The following is a 27,892-nucleotide window of genomic DNA, read 5'->3' as shown; positions in this document are numbered from 1 at the left end:
TGTAGTGACGAACCGGCGGAGGTCGGAGTACTTTCGACTGTACCGAGGGACGAGGCAGGGGTGCCCCCTGTCCCCCCTGTTGTTCGCATTGGCGATCGAACCATTGGCCAGGTCATTGAGGGAGTCTAATAAATGGAGGGGGGTGGTCCGAGGGGGAGAAGAGCAGCGGGTGTCGCTATATGCGGATGACCTGTTGCTGTACGTGGCGGATCCAATGGAGGGGATGGTGGAGGTCATGCAGACTCTAAGGGAGTTTGGGGAGTTTTCGGGCTATAAGCTCAATGTAGGGAAGAGTGAGCTCTTTGTATTACAGGCGGGGGAACTAAGAAAGAGGGATAGGGGACCTACCGCTGAGGAGGGCGGGGGGGAGCTTTCGGTATCTGGGGATCCAGATAGCCAGGAGTTGGGGAACCCTACATAAACTGAATCTGACGAGGTTGGTGGAGCAAATGGAGGAGGATTTCAAAAGATGGGACATGTTACCGCTCTCGCTGGCGGGTAGAGTGCCAGTGTCAAAATGGTGGTCCTTCCGAGGTTTCTGTTTGTGTTTCAGTGCCTTCCCATCGTGATCACTAAGGCCTTTTTTAAGCGAGTAGGTAGGAGTATTATGGGGTTTGTGTGGGCGAATAAGACCTCGAGAGTAAGGAGAGGGTTCCTGGAATGCAGTAGGGACCGAGGAGGGTTGGCGCTGCCAAACCTGGGGAGCTACTACTGGGCAGCAAATGTGGCGATGATCCGCAAGTGGGTTATGGAGGGAGAGGGGGCGGCATGGAAGATGGAGATGGCGTCCTGTAAAGGAACGAGCCTGGGGGTGTTGGTGACGGCACCGCTGCCGCTCTCGCCGACAAAGTATACCACAAGCCCGGTGGTGGCGGCAACGCTAAGGATCTGGGGCCAGTGGAGACGGCACCGGGGTGCAATGGGAGCATCGGTGTAGTCCCCGATCAGGGGTAACCACCTGTTTGTCCCGGGGAAGATGGACGGGGAGTTCCAGAGCTGGCATCGGGCGGGGATTGGAAGAATGGGGGACCTGTTCATCGACGGGACGTTTGCGAGCCTAGGGGCACCGGGAAATGCCTTTAGATATATGCAGGTGAGGGCTTTTGTGAGGCGACAGGTGAGGGAATTTCTGTTGCTCCTGGCACAAGAAGTTCAAGATAGGGTGATCTTGGGTGTATGGGTCGGGGAGGGCAAGGTGTCGGAAATACACCAGGAGTTGAAAGAAGAGGGGGAAGTGCTAGTAGAAGAGTTGAAGGGTAAATGGGAGGAGGAGCTGGGGGAGGAGATTGAGGAAGGTCTGTGGGCTGATGCCCTAGGTAGGGTTAATTCCTCCTCCAGGCTCAGCCTGATACAATTTAAGGTGGTCCACAGAGCGCACTTGACAGGGGTGAGGTTGAGTAGGTTCTTTGGGGTAGAGGACAGATGTGGAAGGTGCTCAGGGAGCCCGGCGAACCATGTCCATATGTTTTGGTCATGTCCAGCACTGGAGGGGTTCTGGAGAGGAGTGGCGGGAGCAATATCTCAGGTGGTGAAAGTCCGGGTCAAGCCAAGCTGGGGGTTAGCAATATTTGGAGTAGTGGACGAACCGGGAGTGCAGGAGGCGAAACAGGCCGGCATTCTGGCCTTTGCGTCCCTAGTAGCCCGGCGAAGGATCTTGCTAATGTGGAAGGAGGCGAAGCCCCCCAGCCTGGAGGCCTGGATAAATGATATGGCTGGGTTCATAAAGTTGGAGAGGATTAAGTTCACCTTGAGAGGGTCTGCGCAGGGGTTCTACAGGCGGTGGCAACCGTTCCTAGACTATCTCGCGGAACGTTAGAGGAAGGTCGGTCAGCAGCAGCAGCAACCTTGGGGGGGTGGGGGGGGGGGGGTGGAGGGGACGTCCTGGGGAGGGGGGGGAAGGAGGGACTGCCTGGGAGAGTGGATGAGCAAGAGATAACATGAAGGGTTGGGGAAACTGGCACGTACGGGTGAGGGCCAGTGTACAAAGCTGTGTAAATATAACATTTTGCCATGTATATATCTTGCTCTGCGCAATTTCTCATTTTTTTTTTTGTTACGAGGGGTGGGGGAAGGGAGAAAAATTGTGTTAAAAAACTTTAATAAATATATATTTTTTAAAAAGAACAGGTGTAGGAGTTGGTGCAGGAGTTGGAGCAGGAGTTGGTGTAGGAGTCGGTGTAGGAGTCGGTGTAGGAGTTGGAGCAGGAGTTGGTGTAGGAGTTGGTGTAGGAGTCGGTGTAGGAGTCGGTGTAGGAGTCGGAGTAGGAGTAGGAGTAGGAGTAGGAGTCGGTGTAGGAGTCGGTGTAGGAGTCGGTGTAGGAGTCGGTGTAGGAGTCGGAGTAGGAGTCGGAGCAGGAGTCGGAGTAGGAGTCGGTGTAGGAGTCGGAGTAGGAGTCGGAGTAGGAGTCGGAGTAGGAGTCGGTGTAGGAGTCGGTGTAGGAGTCGGTGTAGGAGTCGGTGTAGGAGTCGGTGTAGGAGTCGGTGTAGGAGTCGGAGTAGGAGTCGGTGTAGGAGTCGGTGTAGGAGTCGGTGTAGAAGTCGGTGTAGAAGTCGGTGTCGGAGTCGGTGTCGGAGTCGGTGTCGGAGTCGGTGTCGGAGTCGGTGTCGGAGTCGGTGTAGGAGTCGGAGTCGGTGTTGGAGTCGGTGTCGGAGTCGGTGTCGGAGTCGGTGTCGGAGTCGGTGTCGGAGTCGGAGTCGGTGTCGGAGTCGGTGTCGGAGTCGGTGTCGGAGTCGGAGTCGGAGTCGGTGTCGGAGTCGGTGTCGGAGTCGGTGTCGGAGTCGGTGTCGGAGTCGGTGTCGGTGTAGGAGTCGGAGTCAGTGTAGGAGTCGGAGTCGGTGTCGGAGTCGGTGTCGGTGTCGGAGTCGGAGTAGGAGTTAGTACAGCTTTCACGTTGTCGGATACATTCTGACATTCCTGTATCCGTTGGAATTTTCTGTTATTTTATTTAACAGGCCAGTCAGTGGGGCCTCATTGATGAATAATGTAATAATGAGACCTAACTGGTGTTTTATAAAGTTAAACAAATTTCCTAGATTTTGTACACTATGCCGCTAATTATTCAGCCAATAATCCCTTAAAGTCTTCAAATTATGCCTCACTCAACGTCACAAAAATAAAATTATCTGCTAATGTGTACATCGCTGATTGTGGGAGCTTGCTATATGCAAATTCGCTGTGGGTGTTCCATTTCAACAATTACAACACTTCAAAAGTACTTAATTGACTCTAAAGCACTTTGGAATGGCCTGTAGTCATGGAAGCTGCTATATAAATGCAAGCTTCTCTTTCCGTGTTTGCTACCACCTTCAAAGGTTTGTGTAGGTATACTTCCAAGTCTGTATGCGCCCCCTTTAAAATTGTGTCATTTCATTTATATTGTCTCTCCTTGTTTTTCATTCCAAAATGCCTCACTTAACACTTGTGTTCAATTTTATCTGTTAGGTGTTGCCTTATTTACATAGAATTTACAGTGCAGAAGGAGACCATTCGGCCCATCGAGTCTGCACCGGCTCTTGGAAAGAGCACCCTACCCAAGGTCAACACCTCCACCCTATCCCCATAACCCAGCAACCCCACCCAACACTAAGGACAATTTTGGACACTAAGGTCAATTTATCATGGCCAATCCACCTAACCTGCACATCTTTGGACTGTGGAAGGAAACCGGAGCACCCGGAGGAAACCCACACACACACGGGGAGGATGTGCAGACTCCGCACAAACAGTGACCCAAGCCGGGAATCGAACCTGGGACCCTGGAGCTGTGAAGCAATTGCGCTATCCACAATGCTACCGTGCTGCCCACGTTATCTGTCCATTACCTCCTGAAGTCTGTTAATAAAGCTGGGGGGGGGGGGGGGGGCAGGTTAGGTGGATTGGGCATGATAAATTGCCCTTAGCATCCAAATAGGTTTGGTGGGGGTTACTGGGTTACGGGGTTAGGGTAGAGGTCGGGTGCTCTTTCCAAGGACTGGTGCAGACTCGATGGGCCGAATGGCGTCCTTCTGCACTGTAAATTCTATGAATATCCTCTGTTTACTACATTTCAGAGTTACGTGTTGTTTGCAAATTTTGAAATTATGCTCTGTATAATCAAATTTACATACCAAAAAGTTGATGATTTTTGCTGCAATATTTTATCATAAATAGCATTATAGATATAATAGGCATAAGAATGTACATTACATAATAGTCAGATTATGAAACAAATATTTTTCCCTGCTGGCTTGTAAATGGGTCTATTTAACACGTTAACTGAGACAGCCTCAGTTCTACACACATGTTATAGTCATGAAAAACCCAATTACATTGTGACCATTCATAATTGACTGAAACGGTAAAGTTTGAGGCCATGGGGAAATTATATCGCCAAACTAACATCAAATATATGATTTGCCTAATGGAAGTTCAGATAAATCTCAGGCTTTTTTAAAACCCATTTCTTAAAGTCCACCTGAACCAAAATTCTACCAACCCTGAAACGTTTCCATCTCTCAAAGTTAATCCAAACCCTTGAGTCAAGTACATTGTATAATTTATTTGGTATACTTGAGAGATTCCTATACTTGTACTAAATTTGCAAAATATCTATTGAAAAATATCACATCCAATACATGCTGCAGTGTGATATATTTTATTCAGCATAATATTACAGATATCTATCCCTTGGAGTGTGCTCAGCAACATATCCATCATTAAGACAACATTTTCATAAATGTTAGTTTAAATGTTCATTGGCACCAATGCTGTTTGGTTTGATCCTTGAGCTAACATCTGCATCACACTTTGACATTCTCATCATTCTCATACTTGGGTTGTGGGAGTTTGCTAGTTTGCTTCTCTAATTTACTTAAAAAGTGTCCACATGCCACATCTTTTTCTAGAGTATATTTTATTTTTAACAAATGTTACCTACTATAAAATAACATGGATCTTTCTTCTTGGGTATAGTGAATATAAATGAAAAGTTAAAAAAAATCACTCGCTCTAGTCCATTCTATAATCCTTAGGCGGTTCTTCTAAGGCTGCTGTCCCTCGTACCGCTGTTCACTGCTGCCAGTGAAGAGGCTCAATTACCTGTGGACAAGACAATCTGTTAACATACTGAGTTCTGATGAAAGGTCATTGACCTGAAATATTAACTTAATTTCTCCGTGGATACTGGCAGGTCTGCGGAGTCTTTCCTACACTTTATGTTTTTATTATCATACGCGCTCATCCTAATTGATATCAAGTACTATTAGATAGAGCTTGTTACACCTGTTTCCTTCCTATTCACTGAGCCGAGCAGAGGCTTTAATTAACCACTAATTCATTTTCCCTTTTCAAAATATCCCAGAGATTGAGGCAGTTATTATTGCTCTAGTAATTTATTCAGATCGCACAACTAGTAAAATCTTGTTCTCAATGAGTCACGGTTTCACTTGTGAAATTGACATTTTGGGATGATTTCAAGAAGAAATTTTACTCATGCACAATCTGTGTTTATTTACCAAACAGGCAAATTTTCCAACCTCTTGCACAATGATGGCTGGTATACTGCAGAAAATGTACACATTGGGGAAAATCAAGATTAAAAAATGAAATTGGGATAAAACAGGGAGATGTCTTAAGAGATGTTGAGATGCAAATTAGCATATCAGTGAGAAAAGCAAGAGTTTTCCTGGGATAACTAGAGGAAAACAATGGGGATACAGTAAAGGTAACTTCAAAGTGGAGAGTGCAAATGGTGAAAATGACGGTCCTCCAGAGATTCCTATTGGTATTTCAGTGTCTCCCCATCTTTATTCCGCGGTCCTTTTTAAGTGGGTCAACAGAGTGATCACGGGCTTCGTCTGGGCGGGCAAGACCCTGCGGGTAAGGAAGGTAATGCTTGAGTGGAGTCGGGGAGAGGACAGCTGGCGCTGCCAAATTTTAGCAACTATTACTGGGCGGCTAATATAGCTATGATCAGGAAGTGGGTGGTGGGGGGTGGGGTTGGCATGGGTGCGTATGGGCTTCCTGTAAGGGCATCAGTCTGGGGGCGTTGGTAACTGCGCCTCTGCCGCTCCCGCCGGCATGGTACTGCACCAGCCTCGTCGTGGTGGTGGCCCTGAGAGTTTGGGGCCAGTGGAGGCGGCATGTGGGAGCAGTGGGAGCATCGGTCTGGGCCCCAATCTCTGATAATCACCGGTTTGCCCCGGGGACGTATGTACGGGGGGGTTTCGGTTATGGCGGAGAGCAGGGATTGAGAGGATGGGGCATATGTTTATAGAGGGGAGCTTTCAGAGTATGATGGTGCTGGAGGAAAAGTTTGGGTCGGCGAGGGGAAACAAATTCAGGTAACTGCAAGTGCGAAACTTCCTTCGTAAACAGGTGTCAACCTTCCAGCTCCTACCGCTGAGGGGGATTCAGGACAGGGAAGTTCCCAGAGGGTGGGTCGGGGAGGGGAGCGTCTCGAACATCTATAAGGAGCTTATGGGGTCGGAGGAGACGCAGACCGAGGAGCTGAATCGCAAGTGAGAGGAGGAGCTGGGAGGTGAGATAAAGGATGGTCTATGGGCAGATGCATTGAGTAGAGTCAATGCGTCCGCAACATCTGCAAGGCTCAGCCTGATACAATTTAAGGTTGTTCACCGGGCTCACATGACAGTGGCCCGGATGAGCAGATTCATTGTGGTGGAGGACAGGTGCATAAAATGCGCGGGAGGACCAGCGAGCCATGTCCACATGTTTTGGGCATGTCCAAAGCTTAGGGGATTTTGGCAGGGATTTGCGGACGTCATGTCCAAGGTTTTAAAATCAAGGGTGGCGCTGGGTCCAGAGGTGGCGATTTTTGGGATGTTAGCCCGGAGACGGATACTATTGGCATGGAGGGACTCAAAGCCCCCGAAGTCGGAGGCCTGGCTATCGGACATGGCTAGCTTCCTTTGTATGGAGAAAATTAAGTTCGCCTTGAGAGGGTCACCGTTAGGGCAGTTATGATCAACAGGCAGCCAGTTAAGATCAAAACTCAAACCGAGTAGATTGTACTGCTGAAACTGGACAGTTTTTCCAAACATGGCCATATAACCCGTCTTATTTGTTGGATTTGGCTTGTAAAGTTATATAATATTGGATGCAGTTTGAGAACAAAGGGGCGTCTCAGAGTTCAGGGAACATGGGTAGTTGGAACCAAGGAGTAATTTCCTGTAACACCGTGTGTGTAGCCATCAATGTAATTACGTGTTATAGTGTATTATAGTCCTTCTTGTATGGTGTGCTTTTTCTTTTAATTTAATAAATATTCTTCATTCATTTTGTTCCCGATGGTGGGTGGGTCTAGAACCAGGGGTCACAGTCTGAGGATTCAGGGTAAACTATTTGGGACAGAGATAAGGAGACATTTCTTCACCCAAAGAGTGGTGAGCCTGTGGAATTCATTCCCACAGGAAGTACTTGATGCTAAAACTTTGAATATATTCAAGAGGCGGCTGGATATCGCACTTGGGGAGAATGGGACCAAAGGCTATGGGGAGAAAGCAGGATTAGGCTATTGAGTTGGATGATCAGCCATGATCGTGATGAATGGCGGAGCAGCTCGAAGGACCAATTGGCCTCCTCCTGCTCCTGTCTTCTGTGTATCTATGTATCTATGTTATATTAAATCTTTAACAGATGGTCAAATTAAAAGACAAATTGTGTACCATTGCAATAAAAGACAACAGCCAATGATTGTACTGGAGAATGAAAAGGTACTCCCATATCGACAATATTTATGTTTCCTTCTTTGATAACTAATTCAACAATCAGTTGGTTGCAATCATATCACTTGGCAACTTTTGCTCAATTGATTGACAGCTTTTACCATGACAGCAGCATTGTGACCAACAATAATGATTACCAAGCATTAAGGAGTTTTTGTTGAAATTTTGACCACAATTCGGTGACGTGTGACCACAATTCGGTGACGTTTACGTTAATGATGGAAAGGGATACGTATACACCGCAGGGCAAGAGTTATAGCTGGGGGAAGGGCAATTATGATGCCATTAGACGTGACTTGGGGGGGATAAGGTGGAGAAGTAGGCTGCAAGTGTTGGGCACACTGGATAAGTGGAGCTTGTTCAAGGATCAGCTACTGCGTGTTCTTGATAAGTATGTACCGGTCAGGCAGGGAGGAAGGCGTCGAGCGAGGGAACCGTGGTTTACCAAGGAAGTGGAATCTCTTGTTAAGAGGAAGAAGGAGGCCTATGTGAAGATGAGGTGTGAAGTTTCGGTTGGGGCGATGGAGAGTTACAAGGTAGCGAGGAAGGATCTAAAGAGAGAGCTAAGACGAGCAAGGAGGGGACATGAGAAGTATTTGGCAGGAAGGATCAAGGAAAACCCAAAAGCTTTCTATAGGTATGTCAGGAATAAGCGAATGACTAGGGAAAGAGTAGGACCAGTCAAGGACAGGGATGGGAAATTGTGTGTGGAGTCTGAAGAGATAGGCGAGATACTAAATGAATATTTTTCGTCAGTATTCACTCAGGAAAAAGATAATGTTGTGGAGGAGAATGCTGAGCCCCAGGCTAATGGAATAGATGGCATTGAGGTACGTAGGGAAGAGGTGTTGGCAATTCTGGACAGGCTGAAAATAGATAAGTCCCCGGGACCTGATGGGATTTATCCTAGGATTCTCTGGGAGGCCAGGGAAGAGATTGCTGGACCTTTGGCTTTGATTTTTATGTCATCATTGGCTACAGGAATAGTGCCAGAGGACTGGAGGACAGCAAATGTGGTCCCTTTGTTCAAAAAGGGGAGCAGAGACAACCCCGGCAACTATAGACCGGTGAGCCTCACGTCTGTAGTGGGTAAAGTCTTGGAGGGGATTATAAGAGACAAGATTTATAATCATCTAGATAGGAATAATATGATCAGGGATAGTCAGCATGGCTTTGTGAAGGGTAGGTCATGCCTCACAAACCTTATTGAGTTCTTTGAGAAGGTGACTGAACAGGTAGATGAGGGTAGAGCAGTTGATGTGGTGTATATGGATTTCAGCAAAGCGTTTGATAAGGTTCCCCATGGTAGGCTATTGCAGAAAATACGGAGGCTGGGGATTGAGGGTGATTTAGAGATGTGGATCAGAAATTGGCTAGCTGAAAGAAGACAGAGGGTGGTGGTTGATGGGAAATGTTCAGAATGGAGTACAGTCACAAGTGGAGTACCACAAGGATCTGTTCTGGGGCCGTTGCTGTTTGTCATTTTTATCAATGACCTTGAGGAAGGCGCAGAAGGGTGGGTGAGTAAATTTGCAGACGATACTAAAGTCGGTGGTGTTGTCGATAGTGTGGAAGGATGTAGCAGGTTACAGAGGGATATAGATAAGCTGCAGAGCTGGGCAGAGAGGTGGCAAATGGAGTTTAATGTAGAGAAGTGTGAGGTGATTCACTTTGGAAGGAATATCAGGAATGCGGAATATTTGGCTAATGGTAAAGTTCTTGAAAGTGTGGATGAGCAGAGGGATCTAGGTGTCCATGTACATAGATCCCTGAAAGTTGCCACCCAGGTTGATAGGGTTGTGAAGAAGGCCTATGGAGTGTTGGCCTTTATTGGTAGAGGGATTGAGTTCCGGAGTCAGGAGGTCATGTTGCAGCTGTACAGAACTCTGGTACGGCCGCATTTGGAGTATTGCGTACAGTTCTGGTCACCGCATTATAGGAAGGACGTGGAGGCTTTGGAGCGGGTGCAGAGGAGATTTACCAGGATGTTGCCTGGTATGGAGGGAAAATCTTATGAGGAAAGGCTGATGGACTTGAGGTTGTTTTCGTTGGAGAGAAGGTTAAGAGGAGACTTAATAGAGGCATACAAAATGATCAGGGGGTTAGATAGGGTGGACAGTGAGAGCCTTCTCCCGCGGGTGGAAATGGCTGGCACGAGGGGACATAGCTTTAAACTGAGGGGTAATAGATATAGGACAGAGGTCAGAGGTAGGTTCTTTACGCAAAGAGTAGTGAGGCCGTGGAATGCCCTACCTGCTACAGTAGTGAACTAGCCAACATTGAGGGCATTTAAAAGTTTATTGGATAAACATATGGATGATAATGGCATAGTGTAGGTTAGATGGCTTTTGTTTCGGTGCAACATCGTGGGCCGAAGGGCCTGTACTGCGCTGTACTGTTCTATGTTCTATGTAAATAGCATAAACAACAAACTTTTAAGCATTTTGGGGTAGTTTTGGTTTCTTTGAGCTAATTTGTATTTATTAAAGACTATATTAGTTAGTAATCTGCTGAATACTCATGTAAAGATTCAACTTCTGCTCCTAATTGGAAAGTTTGCACCCAGCTTGTAATTTCCCATTAACTTTGAGATACAGAAAACTTGGGCGAAATTCTCCCAAAACGGCGCGATGTCCGCCGACTGGCGCCCAAAACGGCACCAATCAGACGGGCATCGCGCCGCCCCAAAGGTGCGGAATGCTCCGCATCTTTGGGGGCCGAGCCCCAATATTGAGGAGCTAGTCCGACGCCGGAGGAATTTCCGCCCCAAACGGCCTTTGTTGCCCCGCCAGCTGGCGCGGAAATGACATCTCCGGGCGGCGCATGCGCAGGAGCGTCAGCGGCCGCTGACAGTCTCCCGCGCATGCGCAGTGGAGGGAGTCTCTTCCGCCTCCGCCATGGTGGAGACCGTGGCAGAGGCGGAAGGGAAAGAGTGCCCCCACGGCACAGGCCCGCCCGCGGATCGGTGGGCCCTGATCGCGGGCCAGGCCACCGTGGGGGCAACCCCCGGGGCCAGATCGCCCCGCGCCCCCCCCCCAGGACCCCGGAGCCAGCCCACGCCGCCTTGTCCCGCCGTTCAAAAGGTGGTTTAATCCACGCCGGCGGGCCAGGCAATTTATCGGCGGGACTTCGGCCCATCCGGGCTGGAGAATCCAGCGGGGGGGCCCGCCAACCGGCATGGCCCGATTCCCGCCCCCGCCGAATATCCAGTGCCGGAGACTTCGGCAACCGGCGGGGGCGGGATTCACGGCGGCCAACGGCCATTCTCCGACCCGCTGGGGGGTCGGAGAATGACGCCCCTTGTGCTGAACTGTTTTAAGGCATGGGTGATGGGGAGAATAGTAATCGAGGCTCTTCAAACCACAAAAGTGATTGTCAACTAGTCATGGGAGCAACATTATTGATGGGACTGTGCCATGGAAACTATTTGTCTGAACTATTCTGATGCAATTTGTAGAAATTAGTTACAATTTGGCATCAGCAAAGACTTATGAACAAGTCAGTTGTTCATATTCCTGAATTTGGAACTGTAGATAGCAGAGGGAGATCAAAAGTTAGCAAATGAAGATAAATTACAATCTGCATTATTGACTGATATCCTGCAATCTCTCACCTTGACTTATACCCCCAACATAAATGACAGAAATATAACGAGAAGTGAACAAGGAAAAGATATTTTTCTTTTATACATTTAGAGTACCCAATTCATTTTTTCCAATTAAGGGGCAATTTAGCGCGGCCAATCCACCTGCCCTGCACATCTTTGGGTTGTGGGGGCGAAACCCACGCAAACACGGGGAGAATGTGCAAACTCCACATGGACAGTGACCCAGAGCCGGGATCGAACCTGGGACCTCAGCGCCGTGAGGCAGCAGTGCTAACCACCGTGCTGCCCTGCCTGCACCATTAGATATAGATATGTTTAGCCATTACTGTATTGGCTTCTGATGACAACAATAAAAAGGGAAATATTATTTTCTGATGAGAAATTGCTTTGTGTATCAAGGGGAAACATTTTGAATGGATTTAAACAGTGGACATTTCCCTTTCTATTAAAGGAATTGATTATCAGTTTGGGTCTATATAGCAGATTGATTATTATAGCATATAGATTGATTGATGTGAAACTGTCACACTGCTTTTAAAACATTATGAATATTGTGAAAATGTTAATGTAACATTTTTAGATTTTTTTTAAAGTGTCACTTATCCCCTGGGGGCTATAGAAATGAAGATATGATAACCATAAGGCTTGTAAGATAAATGATTGAATTAGAATTACAGGAACTAAAGGATGCAAAATGGCACAGGAGGGGAGGGGAGAGTGACTACACTCGACATCAAGACAGTATTTGATCAAGTGTGGCATGAAGATGCCTCAGGAAAATTGAAATCGATGGGAATCAGGAGGAAAATATTCCACTGATTGGAGTCATATTTAGTGCAAATGTGGATGGTTGTGTTAGTTGGAAGTTTATCTTCTCAGACCCAGGACATTACTGCAGGAGGTCTGTAGCATAGTGCCTTAAGCCCAAACATCTTCAGTTGCTTCATCAATGACCTTCCCTCCATCATAAGGTAAGAAGCAGGGACGTTGGGATGATTGCAGTGTTCTGTGCCATTTACAACTCCTCAGGTAATTCAATAATCCTTGCCCACATGCAGCAACACCTTGACAGCATTTGTGCTTGTTAAGTGGCAAGTGACATTCACACCACACAATGTCCACCTTGAACAAGGGAAAATCTAATAACCTCCCCCCTTGACATTCAACGACGTGACCATCATTGAATTCCCCCACTATCAACATCCTTGGAGTTACCGTTGACCAGAAACTGAACTGGACGAGCCACACAATTAATGTTGCCAGAAGAGTAGGTTAGAGGCTAGGAAGCCTGTGCTAAGTAACTCACCTCCTGACTTTCAAAGCCTGTCCACCATCTACAATGCTCAAGTTAGGATTGTGGTGAAATACTCTCCGCTTGCCTGGTTAAGTGCAGCGACAATAATATTCAAAAAGATTGACATCACCAAGGTCAAAATAACTTGATTGCCACTCACACCCACCAGCTTAAACACTCCCGCCCTCCACCATTAACGCACAGTGGCAGCAGTGTCTCATCTACAAGGCGCACCACACCAACTCATAGCTTCCTTGGACAATACCTGCCAAATCTGCAACCTCTACCCGACAAGGGCAGCAGACATAGGCAATCACTTGAACGTTCCCCTTCAAGCCACACGCTATTCTAATTTGGAAATATACTTCCATTCCTTCACTGTCGCTGGGTCAAAATCCTGGAACTCCCTCCATCACAGCACAGTGGGTGTACCTACACCACATGGACTGCAGAGATTCAAGAAGGCAGCTCACCACCAACTTCTCAAGGGCAACTGGGGAAGGGGCACAAATGTTGGCCTCGCCAATGGTGCCTATAACCCATGAAAAAATTTTGCTCCTCGGTTAGGAATTGGGATCATTAGAATTGGTGGATAGAGAGATTATATATTTCACATTCTTCCCCAGATAAAACATTTCCATTGAGAGTATTGAAAAGTGAATTTAAAGAAAGATAAAAACCTTCAATTAAAATATTCCCACTTTGGTTATTATAATGGTTCAATTTCACAAGGAATATTAAACAGACAGGACACAACAATAGAATTTTTTCTAAAGCTTTTTAAAATTAATTCCTATTATTAGCATGTTTTATTTATATTGGAAAAATATAATTATGACCAATTTAAATCTATTATGACATGGTGGTTTTATATAATCACATTGCCCCATCTGATCCATTTTCTCCTCAAATTACAATTATACAATCAAATAATGCTACTACAGTTTTTAGATGGAGCCCAGAAGCTTTAGTCACACCTGGGAGAAGAGGAACTGTAATTGAAAATTGATAGGATAGAAAGAAGCCCCCAGTTATAAAATCACACTTCTTGGGCGGGATTCTCCACCCCCACCCCGAAGTGGCCGCGCCGTCGTGAACGCTGTCGAGGTTCACAACGGCGCGGAACGGCCCATCCTGGCCGATTCAGGCCCTGACAATGGGCCAGTATCGGGGCCGCATCATCTACCCGCGCCAGGCCTTGTCGCCCGCGTAAAAGTGGCGCCGCATAGATGACGCGGCCGGCGTCGCATAACGAGCGTCATCTGTGCATGCGCGGGTTGCCGTCCGCTCTAAGTCCGCCCCGCAAGAAGATGGCGGACGGATCTTGCGGGGCCGCAGAAGGAAGGAGGTCCTCCTTCAGAGAGGACGGCCCGACGATCGGTGGGCACCGATCGCGGGCCATCCCACATTTAAGGTACCCTCCGGTGCAGGATCCCCCCTCGCCCCCCCCCCCCCCCCAGCGTTCACGCACCGCCCACGACTGCAGCGACCAGGTGTGGACGGCGCCAGGGGGAACCCGCCGTTTTGGCCTGGCCGCTCGGCCCGTCCGGGCCTCAGAATAGCGGGGGTGCCGGAGAATCGCCATTTTCGGTGTTTCCGGTGATTCTCCGGCCTGCGGCCCGCGAAACCCGACCGGCCCGTTCCCGTCGCTTGGGAGAATCGCAGGAGGGCGTCGGACCGGCGTCCCCGGAAATTTTGGCGGCCCAGGCGATTCTCCCAACAGGCGTGGGAGTGGAGAATCGCACCCCATATGTGGAGGGTTTGGCTGGATCTCAAATACCATAATCCTTAAATAATTCTCACGCCCGAGTGAACCAAATAATCTCTACTTTTCAAAAAGCAGAATACAGAGGATGCTAGAGATCGGAAATGAAAACAGGAAATGTTGGAAGCACTCAGCAGGTCTGGCAGCCTCTGTGGAGAGAGAAACAGAGTTAACGTTTCAGGTCAATGACCTTTCATCAGAACTGGGAAAAGTTAAAGATACCATAGAATTTGAGCAACAGATGGGTGGACAAGGAAAAAGGAAGGTCTGTGACAGAGTGGAAGACAGGGAAGATTGAAAATGAAAAGTTAGTCTTCCAGACCCAAAGGGAATGGTGGCACGGCAGGAAAACAACAGGAACAAATGATGTGCCTGGAGCAAGTATTGCTGCTGACAGAAAGTGTTAATGAGACAAAAGAACAGCGGCGTCATTCTCCGCCGGCGGGAGTCTCCGTTTTGCCGGCGCCCGGGGGTTTCCCGACGGCGTGGGGCTGCCCCACACTGGGAAACCCCATTGACCGGCCGGTGTTACGGAGACTCCCGCCGGCGGGTCGGGGCAGAAATGTGGCGGGGCGGGTAGGAGAATTTCGCCCCATATGTCAAGAAAAGAAACAAGTTTGGGAGAATAGAGTTTACTGTTTGAAATGTTGAGTCCAGAAGGCTGTGATTGGTTAATCGAGATAGTGTTCCAATACAGTGGGCCAATGACAACACCTGGTGACCTTGTAGTGATATACGTCACTAAGTACACAAAGGGTTAATGTACATACACTACACCTAGCTAGATACTAGAGGGAACACCAGAGACATGACACACAGACAGTCAACCAATAGGTCAATAAGATAGGACACGACCAATGGGCATTCACGATACACACAGAGGTGACACTACCACAGGGGGGCATTACACCAACCCATATATAAGGACACTGCACACATGATCTTCCTCTTTCCAGTGGAGACTCTCAGTGAGTACAGACACAGGGTTGATTGAACATCATCCCACTACATGGATTGTAGCAGACTGGTTAGTCAGTCTGAGTAGCTTTAGAAGGATTAACAGTAGTGTCGAATCCAAGTAGGATAATTGTTGATAGTTTAATAAATGTGTTAAAGCTATCTCCAAGTCTGAACCTTCCTTTGTCAGAGTGCACATCAAGGAAGCAGCTTATGCTACGTCAAGAGCATAACAAACATGGTACCAGTGAGTAACTGTTTAAATCCATATAGCTCAACTCAACAAAACAGTGACTACCAGCAACAAAAACCAGGCAAGAGGATGTTCGGGATTCCGATTCCACAGCAGCTCCAGTACCAAGGCAATCTCAGTGAAAACTGGCGTTGGTTCCGGCAGAGATACGAGATCTACCTGGTAGTGTGTGACCTAGATGGTGTGGCGGATGCAGAGAAAATAAAGCTTCTACTTACCATCGCGGGTCCAGAAGCAGCTGAAATCTTCCAGACCTTCAAATACTCAAAGGGGCAAAACAAGAGCGGTTTCCAGGCAGTCCTGGACAAATTCCAAGAATTCTGCGAGGAACATACAAGAAGAAAAGGTAAAAGAGGCGCCAAAACTCACCACGAGGCAGGCTTGCAGCAACGAACGGAAGTTTTGAATTGCAGCCATCTCGGAAAAGGTGCTGCACGTGCGCAGTTGCGCGAAGAGCGCACAGAACGGGAAGGTCCATTTGCGCATGCGCGAGAAGCCGTGCATGCGCAATTGCGAAAAAGGCCCCAAGTACAGGAACAGCGATCTGCGCATGCGCAATCGCTTCCTACGCACTATGTCACACGCTTCATGACATCAGAGGCCCCGGACCATGCCCACTTAAAGGGGAAATGTACCAAAACACACACAAAAAAAATTTAAGCCTCAAAACCAGATTCTTTCACCTGGAACGACAGCACAATGCCTGAACTTCGACCTGTAGCTGAAAGTAACCTCCACAGAACCCTGCAACAAGCAGTTAGCACCACCCAAAGAGATGATACAGTCCTTGAAGACTATGACTCAGACCTTGAATTCTTCTTTGGACATCGCGAGCCCAATGTCAGCTCCGACACAAAACGTGATGATATGGTCTTGGAAGACAATGACTCAGACAAAGCTTTCACCTTGGGAGGCTACCCCAGTACCAAATCCGAACCGCAACTAGACGTGTTGCACATTGACGACCCCGATGACGAGTTCTTCGGATTTGAGGATCTTCAGCCCAACAGATATGACATCCCGACTCGTGAGTGCAGGACCTGACCCCAAGAGACAGAGAGCGGTACAAGCCCACAGAGAGCGGCCTGCTGCCACACAGAGCGTGGTCCACGCACCGCGAAGGGCCTCCGACTCCAAACAGAGAGTGGTCCACGCACCACAAAGGGTCCCAGCCTCTTCACAGAAAGCGATGAAAGACTCCACAGCGAAACAACTGCACGTCTCCACACAAGACGTGACTCCAGTGACACAAGCCTCCACAGCGAGTTCGTGGACAGCCTCCACGATACAAGCAACGCAAGACTCCAGAGTGCAGTCCTTGCATGAACAAGACCATGAGGGTCTAGCAACCTCCTCTGAGCAACCAGCAGCAGACTCTGACAGTCTACCACGCTCCAGTGAACAACAGAAAGACTCTGACAGTCTACCCAGCTCAAGTGAACGACAAGAACACACTGAGGCTCTACCCACTGTCTGTGCGACAAGTGACGATGGCATCCCACTTCCCATATTAGATGTGCAACGTGAAAGACCTCAGCTAGTGTGTACAGAGGCACTCAACAATCACAGTGAGACAACTGGTGACTCCGGTGACACCACATTACTTCAAACCTCCTTCGCTCGAACCTCTCCACAAGCAAATTAATTCCTGAACGTTTTGACTCCGGACGGGGAGCATCAAGAAGCCAAAACTGACTCAGGTGAAACAGACCAGACTCCAGATGGGGAGCATCAACAAGCACGACAAAAACAACACCAATGGAACTACGACTGGTACGACATGGTACAACTCTGCAAATGAGGGACACTGTTACTGCTCAGCTCAGTACAATGACATACCATGGCAGGACGATGCATCTTACCAATTCACGTTTGCTGCACTACCAACAGGTAAACTGGCTTTCAGGACAGATGCCATCAAGAATTATCACCACAAGCATCGAAAGAAAAAGAAAAAAGAGTCTAAATCCGACAATGAAGTGATGTGACCACTTCTTGGTTCCTTCAGCACAGGGGCACTGATGGCGTTTACAAAGCAATGCCACCATCAACATCACCAACTCACCAGCCAAACAAGAAAGCCACTCGGCCATAATAATTAATGAACTTTGGATTCATGCATATGATTTGGACTTATTGATTAATGATCACTGTTATCATAACTTGTACAGAGTATCACTCATCTGCCTAGTTTGTTCAATTTACTTTAACACTGTACAGAAAATATGTAACATGAAAAAAGGGGGGGATGTGGTGATATACATCACTGGGTTACTGTACATACACTACACCTAGCTAGACACTAGAGGGAACCGGGTGCTCCGGTTTCCTCCCGCAGTCCAAAGATGTGCAGGTTAGATGGATTGGCCATGATAAATTGCCCTTAGTGTCCAAAATTGCCCTTAGTGTTGGGTGGGGTTACTGGGTTATGCGGATAGGGTGGAGGTGTTGACCTTGGAAAGAGTACCGTACCCAAGAGCCGGTGCAGACTCGATGGGCCAAATGGCCTCCTTCTGCACTGTAAATCCTATGATAATCTATGAAAAACACCAGAGTCATGCCACGCAGACAGTCAACCAAGAAGTCAGTAAGATAGGACGCGACCAATGGGCATTCACGATACACACAGAGGTGATACTACCATGGGGGTATTACACCAACCCATATACAAGGACACTGATCTTCCTCTGCTCATCCAAAGCCGATGTCAGACAGACTGTGTGACAAATCAGAGGCAGGAGGGATTGAGCTAATGGGCTGGTAGAGCAGCCTGCCATTGCACGTTAGTTACTGTTAACATTTCTTTGAAGGCAGCAGCAGCGGCCCAGGACTTGGGGGGGGGGGGGGGGGAGGGATGGGGGGGGGTGGGTGGCCTGAGACAAGGCAGTTGCCAATTAGGGCTAGTTTTTATTTTTTGTTATTTAATATTTATTTATTTGTTGTTGTTTTTGTTTAAATTTAAAAAGGTCATTATTATCTGTATTGTTATAATGTTGTGTAAAGGATGCACAATGTACTGTGTTGGTTGACCAAAAATTTTCAATAAAATATTATTTAAAAAAAAAACATTTCTTTGAAATAAAAACGGAATTCCCAAAACATTTGCTAATTAATAGGAAGAGATTATCCATTGGGCTGAGATACATTGTGCACATCACATCAAATAGATCTTCATTGGTTAGGAGTTAAGTGCATTTCATTATCTGCTTACTCATTGCCCCGGAGAGGAATGGATACATAACACAAATTAGTCAGTAGCTTAGTGCATTACATTAAATGGTTACATATTGACCATGATCTGAATGCAGTTATTAATTGACCAGGAGCTAAATGTGTTACATTAAACAGGTTATTCACTGCTTATCATGAATTATACTGATTTACAAACCCGTCTTTCAGGAAAATCGTCATCATCCTCCTCAATAACCTCCCTCTCAGACAGGATTGTATCTCCGGTAATGTCATCAGTTTCCTAAAATAAAATACAAAAAGCTCAGAATGTTACTGATAGAATAACTCAAATGGTTTGTGCAAAATTCCCACAGAATATGTTCAAACCCAAGTGGCAGACATCTGTAACCTTGCCAGCAAAGAGTGATTTAATGTTACCAGTTTGTCTGATAGATTGTGTGAAGAAATTGGCATCAACATTTAATCCAGACAAAATGTAGAAACGTAAAACAGACATAAATTTGTTTTTGTCAGTCTATAATTACTTTGAGATATTAGAAAGTTCATGAATACAGGTTTTTTAGTATCACTTTGCTCTACCATTCTTGGAGGTGGGTGAAGTTATTGTTTGTGAAAATGATCATGTACAGGTTGATGATACTGTTACCTTCACACCATCTGCAAAGTGCTTCAACCTGTACCTCATTCATTTCCACTTCCCACACAAGCCTTCCTTGAGTTTTAATGAAGAAAACTGGCACATTAATGCTGCAAGAAATTGGGATGAGCTACAGAAAGACACACCCCTTACTGATGACAATTATTGTTGGCAAAGTGCAGAGATATTCTTTTCCTTCATTTCAAACTGAACACAAACACAGATACAAGATTGTGAAAATTAGGAAGCATAGATTAAGCAGAGACCACTTAAGACGGTGAACTTATTTGCACTGAGTTCACAATCGCTAAAATCAACAACAATTTTCACTGACATAGTAAAAGTCTCATGCTGCTTTCTGGGAATATTAACAAAATGTTAAACTGGTGCTAATTTTGGAGATAACAGAGCAGGCGAGTAAAACTTTGTTTAAGTTAGGTTTTAAGGAGTGTGATCAAGAAAGGGAACGAGCTGGAGACGTTTAGGGAGGAAATCCTGGAGCTGAGGGTCTCGGTGTTGTAACCAGTGGCAGAATGGTTAAAATCAGATGGAGAAGCAGCCAGAATTGGGGAACACAAAGATCATGCAGGGTTGTAGGGCGAGATGAGATTGCAAAGAATGGGAAGGATTTGTAAAGAAATAGGAGAAGCCACAGTTTAGAAAAATCTGTGCTCTTTGAGAGTTTAGTCAGGCCTTCATCCACTGAGGACACGAGATGTACTTTCTGGTTACAGCTTTATGGAGCTGTGTAGGACCATAGGTGCACCACACTGTTGGCTGAGGGACTGGGGAGATTCTCCCATGGTGATCATCTCATCCAGCTGCACCTGCTTCATGAGTGGGTGATGCGATCCTATACAGTGTGAATAAGCACAAGGATTCAGCATCCTCTCGGTGTGATCCCGTTTATGTTGTTCAGTCGCCCCAATCCTGTAAAATGTTTCAGGAACTGACATTTCACTTGGAGCCAGGCCCTTGCAGGCTGACCTTGGCAATCTTCTACAGCAGGTTAAGATCAACACAGGATTCGCGGCTCAGTTGAACACAGAGAGTTTAACGGATTGTTTTATTCTTGTATCTCAGTGTCACTGGTAGGGTGCCTTTCACCGGGAGCATTAAACCTCCTGCCCCTTATAGGGCTTCATGAAAAATGAAATGAAATGAAAATCGCTTATTGTCATAAGTAGGCTTCAAATGAAGTTACTGTGAAAAGCCCCTAGTCGCCACATTCCGGCGCCTGTTCGGGGAGGCTGTTACGGGAATGAGGCTGATGATCGATGTTAGCTGCTAGGTGACCGGCCTAAATGCCTGCATTCCAAACGGAGAACCAAGGTCTTTGTCCTCGCCCAAAAAGCCTTCTGGGCTTTGCTGTCTTGGCCCTTATGTGAATTTCAGAGTTTTTGCCCTGCACAGTTTGCTATAATGTCTAATCCTGTGGCACTGAAAGCATTGGCCTGAACTTGCATAGCATTGATCTAGCCTGTGGGCGTGCTCTGTTCCACAGCATTGGCATGGTGGTTCTGCTGGCTGGTTTGGGTATGGATGTCCCTGGCCTGGAGTGCCCCTGTGTTTCTGGATGAGCTGGACTGTGGGATGGCCTCTGCACAGTTTATTTTCTCCCCTTAAAATGGGTGTGCACGACACAGGGTTCTGACTGCCTATCGATCTGGATTGCCTTTTCCAGGGTTAGATCTTCCTTTGCTTGGTTGCAACATGCCCGTCTTCTCCCCACCCCAGGCACATTGGAATAAAGATAATTTCCCCAAATCAGCATGACCACTGATGCGGGACATCACACCCAAATATTACTGACCAACAGACCTCAGGACATAGTAAAAACTGACCAACAGATCTCAGTACATAGTAAAAACTGACCAACAGATCTCAGGACATAGTAAAAACTGACCAACAGATCTCAGGACATAGTAAAAACTGACCAACAGACCTCAAGACATAGTAAAAACTGACCAGCAGATCTCAGGACATAGTAAAAACTGACCAACGGGTCTCAGGACATAGTAAAAACTGACCAACAGACCTCAGAACATTGTAAAAACTGACCAACAGACCTCAGGACATAGTAAAAACTGACCAACAGATCTCAGGACGTACTACAAACTGACCAACAGACCTCAGAACATGGTAAAAACTGACCAACAGACCTCAGGACATAGTAATAACTGACCAGCAGACCTCAGGACACAGTAAGATATGACCAACTGATCTCAGGGCAGAGTAAAAACTGACCAACAGACCTCAGGACATAGTAAAAACTGACCAACAGATCTCAGGGCAGAGTAAAAACTGACCAACAGACCTCAGGACATAGTAAAAACTGACCAACAGATCTCAGGACATAGTAAAAACTGACCAACGGATCTCAGGACATAGTAAAAACTGACCAACTGATCTCAGGGCAGAGTAAAAACTGACCAACAGACCTCAGGACATAGTAAAAACTGACCAACAGATCTCAGGACATAGTAAAAACTGACCAACGGATCTCAGGACATAGTAAAAACTGACCAACAGATCTCAGGACATAGTAATAACTGACCAACAGATCTCAGGACATAGTAATAACTGACCAACAGATCTAAGGACATAGTAAAAGCTGACCAACTGATCTCAGGACATAGTAAAAACTGACCAACAGACCTCAGAACATGGTAAAAACTGACCAACTTTACTCAGGACATAGTAAAAACTGACCAACAGACCTCAGGACACAGTAAAAACTGACCTACAGACCTCAGTACATAGTAAAAACTGACCAGCAGACCTCAAGACATAGTAAAAACTGACCAACAGATCTCAGTACATAGTAAAAACTGACCAACTGATCTCAGGGCAGAGTAAAAACTGACCAACAGATCTCAGTACATAGTAAAAACTGACCAACGGATCTCAGGACATAGTAAAAACTGACCAACTGATCTCAGGGCAGAGTAAAAACTGACCAACAGATCTCAGGACATAGTAATAACTGACCAACAGATCTCAGGACATAGTAAAAACTGACCAACAGATCTCAGGACATAGTAAAAACTGGCCAACAGATCTCAGTACATAGTAAAAACTGGCCAACAGATCTCAGGACATAGTAAAAACTGACCAACAGATCTCAGTACATAGTAAAAACTGACCAACTGATCTCAGGGCAGAGTAAAAACTGACCAACAGATCTCAGTACATAGTAAAAACTGACCAACAGATCTCAGTACATAGTAAAAACTGACCAACTGATCTCAGGGCAGAGTAAAAACTGACCAACAGATCTCAGTACATAGTAAAAACTGACCAACGGATCTCAGGACATAGTAAAAACTGACCAACTGATCTCAGGGCAGAGTAAAAACTGACCAACAGATCTCAGGACATAGTAATAACTGACCAACAGATCTCAGGACATAGTAAAAACTGACCAACAGATCTCAGGACATAGTAAAAACTGGCCAGCAGATCTCAGTACATAGTAAAAACTGGCCAACAGATCTCAGGACATAGTAAAAACTGACCAACAGATCTCGGGAAATAGTAAAAACTGACCAACAGATCTCAGGACATAGACAAAACTGACGAGCAGACCTCAGAACATAGTAAAAATGACCAACAGATCTCAGAACATAGTAAAAACTGACCTACAGACCTCAGTACATAGTAAAAACTGACCAGCAGACCTCAGGACATAGACAAAACTGACCAACAGACCTCAGGACATAATAAAAACTGACCAACAGATCTCAGGACATAGTAAAAACTGACCAGCAGACCTCAGGACATAGTAAAAACTGACCAGCAGACCTCAAGACATAGTAAAAACTGACCAACAGAACTCAGAACATAGTAAAAACTGACCAACAGATCTCGGGAAATAGTAAAAACTGGCCAACAGATCTCAGGACATAGTAAAAACTGACCAACAGAACTCAGGACATAGTAAAAACTGACCAAAATATAAAAACTGACCAACAGATCACAGGACATAGTAAAAACTGACCAACAGATCTCTAGACATAGTAAAAACTGACCAACATATCTCAGTACATAGTAAAAACTGACCAACAGATCTCAGGACATAGTAAAAACTGACCAACATATCTCAGTACATAGTAAAAACTGACCAACAGACCTCAGGACATAGTAAAAACTGACCAACAGATCTCGGGACATAGTAAAACTGACCAACAGATCTCAGGACATAGTAAAAACCGACCAACAGATCTCTGGACATAGTAAAAACTGACCAACAGATCGGAGGACATCATAAAAACTGACCAACAGATCTCAGGACATAGTAAAAACTGACAAACAGAACTCAAGACATAGTAAAAACTGACCAAAATATAAAAACTGACCAACAGATCTCAGGACATATACAAAACTGACCAACAGAACTCAGGAGATATACAAAACTGACCAACAGATCTCATAACATAGTAAAACTGACCAGCAGACCTCAGGACATCGTAAAAACTGACCAACAGACCTCAGGACATAGTAAAAACTGACCAACAGACCTCAGGACATAGTAAATTCTACATATGCCAAGAAAATACAAAGGAAATGTGCAAACAGATAAAAAGGATATCACATGACCCCCCCCCCACCCCACCCAGGAGTTGAAATTTTAAAGTCTACACATTCACAACCTTCTTCCATTCTGTACACTGACTTCTGGTATAACGAGACACTGGAGGAAGCAACCTTTAAACACAGCTGAAGTAACTGCGAGGAAATATTCACACGCCGCTGAGTAACAATTTTTTTAAAGATTTACGCTAATGAGTATTCAAGACATGGCATAGAATTTTACAGTGCAGGAGGCCATTCGGCCCATCGAGTCTGCACCAGCTCTTGGAAAGAGCTCCCTACCCAACGTCAACAGCTACACCCTATCCCCATAACCCAGATTTTTTAGAAGCCATGGACACGTATGAGCTCACTATAGGCTAGCATGAGGCCCACGGTGCTGCTAACTTTATTTCTGCATCTCAACCCGCCAATGGGAAATTGAAGTTTTGCACACTGCCCATCAGTCACCATATATTTCCTGCTTTTAAAATCAAACTGCGACAAGTCATACAGTCCCAGCAACTACGGGTGAGTCAGTTTAACTGGTGGGCAAGCTTCCAAAATTAGTCACATGGAGAGATGTGGGTTGTTTAGGAAAAGCCAGCATGAATTTATAAAAGGGAAAATTGTGTTTAACGAACTCACTGGAGATTTTTGGGGTCACAGAAAGGGTCGATGAGGATAATGTTGTTGATGGGGTGTACATGAACATTCGGAGGGCATTCAATACAGTGCCACAAAACAGCCTTGTGAGAAAAGGGACAGTGGCAATGTGGATACAAAACTGGTTGAGTAATAGGAACCAGAGAGTAATGATTGATGCACAATCAATTACTCTCGAGACAAGGTGAGTCATAATTAATAGGCTTTAATCAGCTAGAACTCTTCCCCAGCAGCTTCGATACAGAAAGTGAAGGCTGCTGGGACGGCATTGGTTCTTATACCCCGCCTCGCAGGGCGGAGCTATGTACATTAGCCAATGGTAGACTCCTAGGTCTAGCCAATGGTCATCCACCTCTCCGGTACTGCAATACCTGGTATTACCACATTCACCCCCTGTTAAAAAAGAACCCAGCGGCGTGATGGCCAGCGTTACTGTCGCCTTTTGCATGGTAGGACCAGGTATGGAGGTACCATGATGTTGAGGGTAACAGAAAAAGTTTTTTTTTTAATGGTGCAGCAATCAGACGATCGGGTGGCCTGGTCGTCCTTCTGGAGCGTCTGGGCTTCGGCGATGATCCTGGTGGGGGCCCCGGCGGTTGTGGCTCCGGGAACGTGGTGTCTTCCTCCCAGGCAGCTTCATCATCCCTAGGCGGCGCTGTTGGGGCGAAAAGTGGGCAGGGGAAGGGGCGCCTGTAGGGGGCGTCAGTGCCTGTTCGGCGCTGGGTAGGGGCGGCGGCAGTACTGACCCTCCGGTCAGGTGCTGCAGGGAGGGTGGGGGCAATGGTGCGGGTGCGCGTGGGGCTCCGGCGGGCGCCAGGTCCCGAAAGGAGACCGTGTCTTGGCGGCCGTCGGGGAACGCTACGTAGGCATACTGGGGGTTGGCATGCAGCAGGTGGACCCTCTCGACCAACGGTTCCGACTTGTGCGCCCGCACATGCTTCCGAAGCAGGATGGGTCCGGGTGTCGCTAGCCAGGTTGGGAGCGAGGTCCCGGAGGACTTCCTGGGGAAAACAAGGAGACGTTCGTGAGGTGTCTGGTTTGTGGTAGTACAGAGCAGCGACCGGATGGAGTGAAGGGCCACTGGGAGGACTTCTTGCCAGTGGGAGACTGGGAGATTCCTGGACCGAAGGGCCAGCAGGACGGTCTTCCAGACCGTTCCGTTCTCCCTTTCTACCTGCCCGTTTCCCCGGGGGTTGTAACTGGTCGTCCTGCTGGAGGCGATGCCTTTGCTGAGCAGGAATTGACGCAGTTCGTCGCTCATAAAGGAGGACCCCCTATCACTGTGTATGTATGCGGGGAAACCGAACAGTGTAAAGATACCCTGGAGGGCCTTGATGACGGTGGTTGTGGTCATGTCCGGGCAGGGGATGGCAAATGGGAACCGGGAGTACTCGTCAATCACGTTCACTAAGTACTTGTTGCGGTCGGTGGAAGGGAGGGGGCCCTTGAAATCCATGCTGAGGCGTTCAAACGGATGGGAAGCCTTTATCAGATGTGCTCTCTCTGGCCGGTAGAAGTGCGGTTTGCACTCCGCGCAGATTCGGCATACCCTGGTGACTGTCCTGACCTCCTCGATGGAGTAGGGCAGGTTGCAGGTCTTAATGAAATGAAAGAAACGAGTGACCCCGGGTGGCAGAGGTCCTCGTGGAGGGCTCGGAGGCGGTCCACTTGCATGGTGGCACAAGTGCCGCGGGACAGGGCATCAGGAGGCTCGTTCAGCTTCCCGGGACGGTACAAGATCTCGTAATTGTAGGTGCAGAGTTCTATCCTCCACCGCAAGATCTTGTCGTTCTTAATCTTGCCCCGCTGCGCATTATCGAACATGAAGACCACCGACCGTTGGTCCGTGAGGAGAGTGAATCTCCTGATGGCCAGGTAATGCCTCCAGTGCCGCACAGCTTCCACTATGGCCTGGGCCTCCTTTTCGACCGAGGAGTGGCAAATTTCGGAAGCATGGAGGGTTCGGGAGAAGAAGGACACGGGCCTGCCCGCTTGGTTGAGGGTGGCCGCCAGAGCTACGGCGGACGCTTCGTTCTCGACCTAGAAGGGGAGGGACTCGTCGATGGCGCGCATCGTGGCTTTTGCGATGTCCGCTTTGATGCGGCAGAAGGCCTGGCGGGCCTCCGTCGTCAGGGGGAAGGTTGTGGACTGGCTCAGGGGTCGAGCCTTGTCTGCGTAATTAGGGACCCTCTGTGCATAATAGCTGAAGAAGCCGAGGCAGCGCTTTAGGGCCTTGGGGCAGTGAGGGAGGGGGAACTCCACGAGGGGGCGCATGCGCTCAGGGTCGGGGCCTATGACTCCATTTCGCACTACGTATTTCTTTTTCAATATCTCTCCCCTTTTCTCCCCAAATCTTTCTTCATCAAAGTTAATAAATTTGTGTCCTCTTTTATTGGGATGGACAAGACCCAAGGGTCTGTAGGCCTGCTTCCAGACAAATTTAGCTTTACCCAATTTGTTATTTTATCATTGGTCTGCTAATATTGAGAAAGTGCTGGGGAGGCTTAGTGACCCGAGTTCCATATGGGGAAAAGTGGAGGCCTGTTCTTGTGGGGGCTCTAGTTTGGGTGCATTAGTAACTGCCTGAAATACGGTCGGTGCTAAACACTCATTTATCCTTATTGTAAGTCAGATTAAGGATATTCGCGGTCTGGGGAAATTTTCGGAGGTTGGTGTCGTAGTCCTGCTGGTCATGGCCGCAGATGGTGACGTTATCAAGATACGGGAACGTTGCACGTAAGCCGTACCGGTCAACCATTCGGTCCATCTCACGTTGGAAGACCGAGACCCCCATTCATGACACCGAAGGGAACCCTTCAAAAGTGATAGAGCCGCCCATCTGCTTCGAAGGCAGTGTACTGGCGGTCACCATGACGGAGGGGCAGCTGGTGGTAGGCAGACTTGAGATCCACCGTGGAGAAAACCTTGTACTGCACAATCCTGTTTCCCAGGTCGACGATACAGGGGGGAGGGTACTCGTCCAGCTGCGTAAACCGGTTGATGGTCTGGCTATAGTCGATGACCATCCTATGTTTCTCCCGAGTCTTTACCACCACTACTTGAGCCCTCCAAGGGCTGTTGCTTGCTTCGATGACCCCTTCCTTCAGCACCCTTTGGATGAAGGTCCGGTCCTGGGCACTGTACCGTCTGCTCCTGGTGGCGACGGGTTTGCAATCTGGGGTGAGGTTCGCAAACAGGGAAGGCGGGTCGACCTTAAGGGTCGC

At 47.3% G+C, this 27,892-nt stretch overlaps 1 long non-coding RNA gene across 4 annotated transcripts in view; it reads right to left on the bottom strand.

Annotated features, from left to right (window-relative positions):
* Positions 1-4,618: 4,618 nt before the first annotated feature.
* The window catches only part of LOC140404107 (uncharacterized), a 43,744-nt gene continuing 20,470 nt past the window's right edge, over positions 4,619-27,892 (bottom strand). For all 4 annotated transcript variants that reach the window (XR_011938456.1, XR_011938458.1, XR_011938457.1 and 1 more), the window contains 2 exons: positions 18,990-19,073; positions 4,619-5,077 (listed from right to left, as the gene is read on the bottom strand). This is a non-coding gene — a long non-coding RNA (uncharacterized lncRNA). The remainder of the gene's footprint in view (positions 5,078-18,989; positions 19,074-27,892) is intronic.

The sequence above is a fragment of the Scyliorhinus torazame genome, chromosome 29 (genome assembly GCF_047496885.1).
Source record: "Scyliorhinus torazame isolate Kashiwa2021f chromosome 29, sScyTor2.1, whole genome shotgun sequence".
Classification (NCBI taxonomy): Eukaryota; Metazoa; Chordata; class Chondrichthyes; order Carcharhiniformes; family Scyliorhinidae; genus Scyliorhinus; species Scyliorhinus torazame.
Note: the sequence above shows the minus strand (reverse complement) of the source record. Positions and strands in the feature narration are given on the sequence as shown.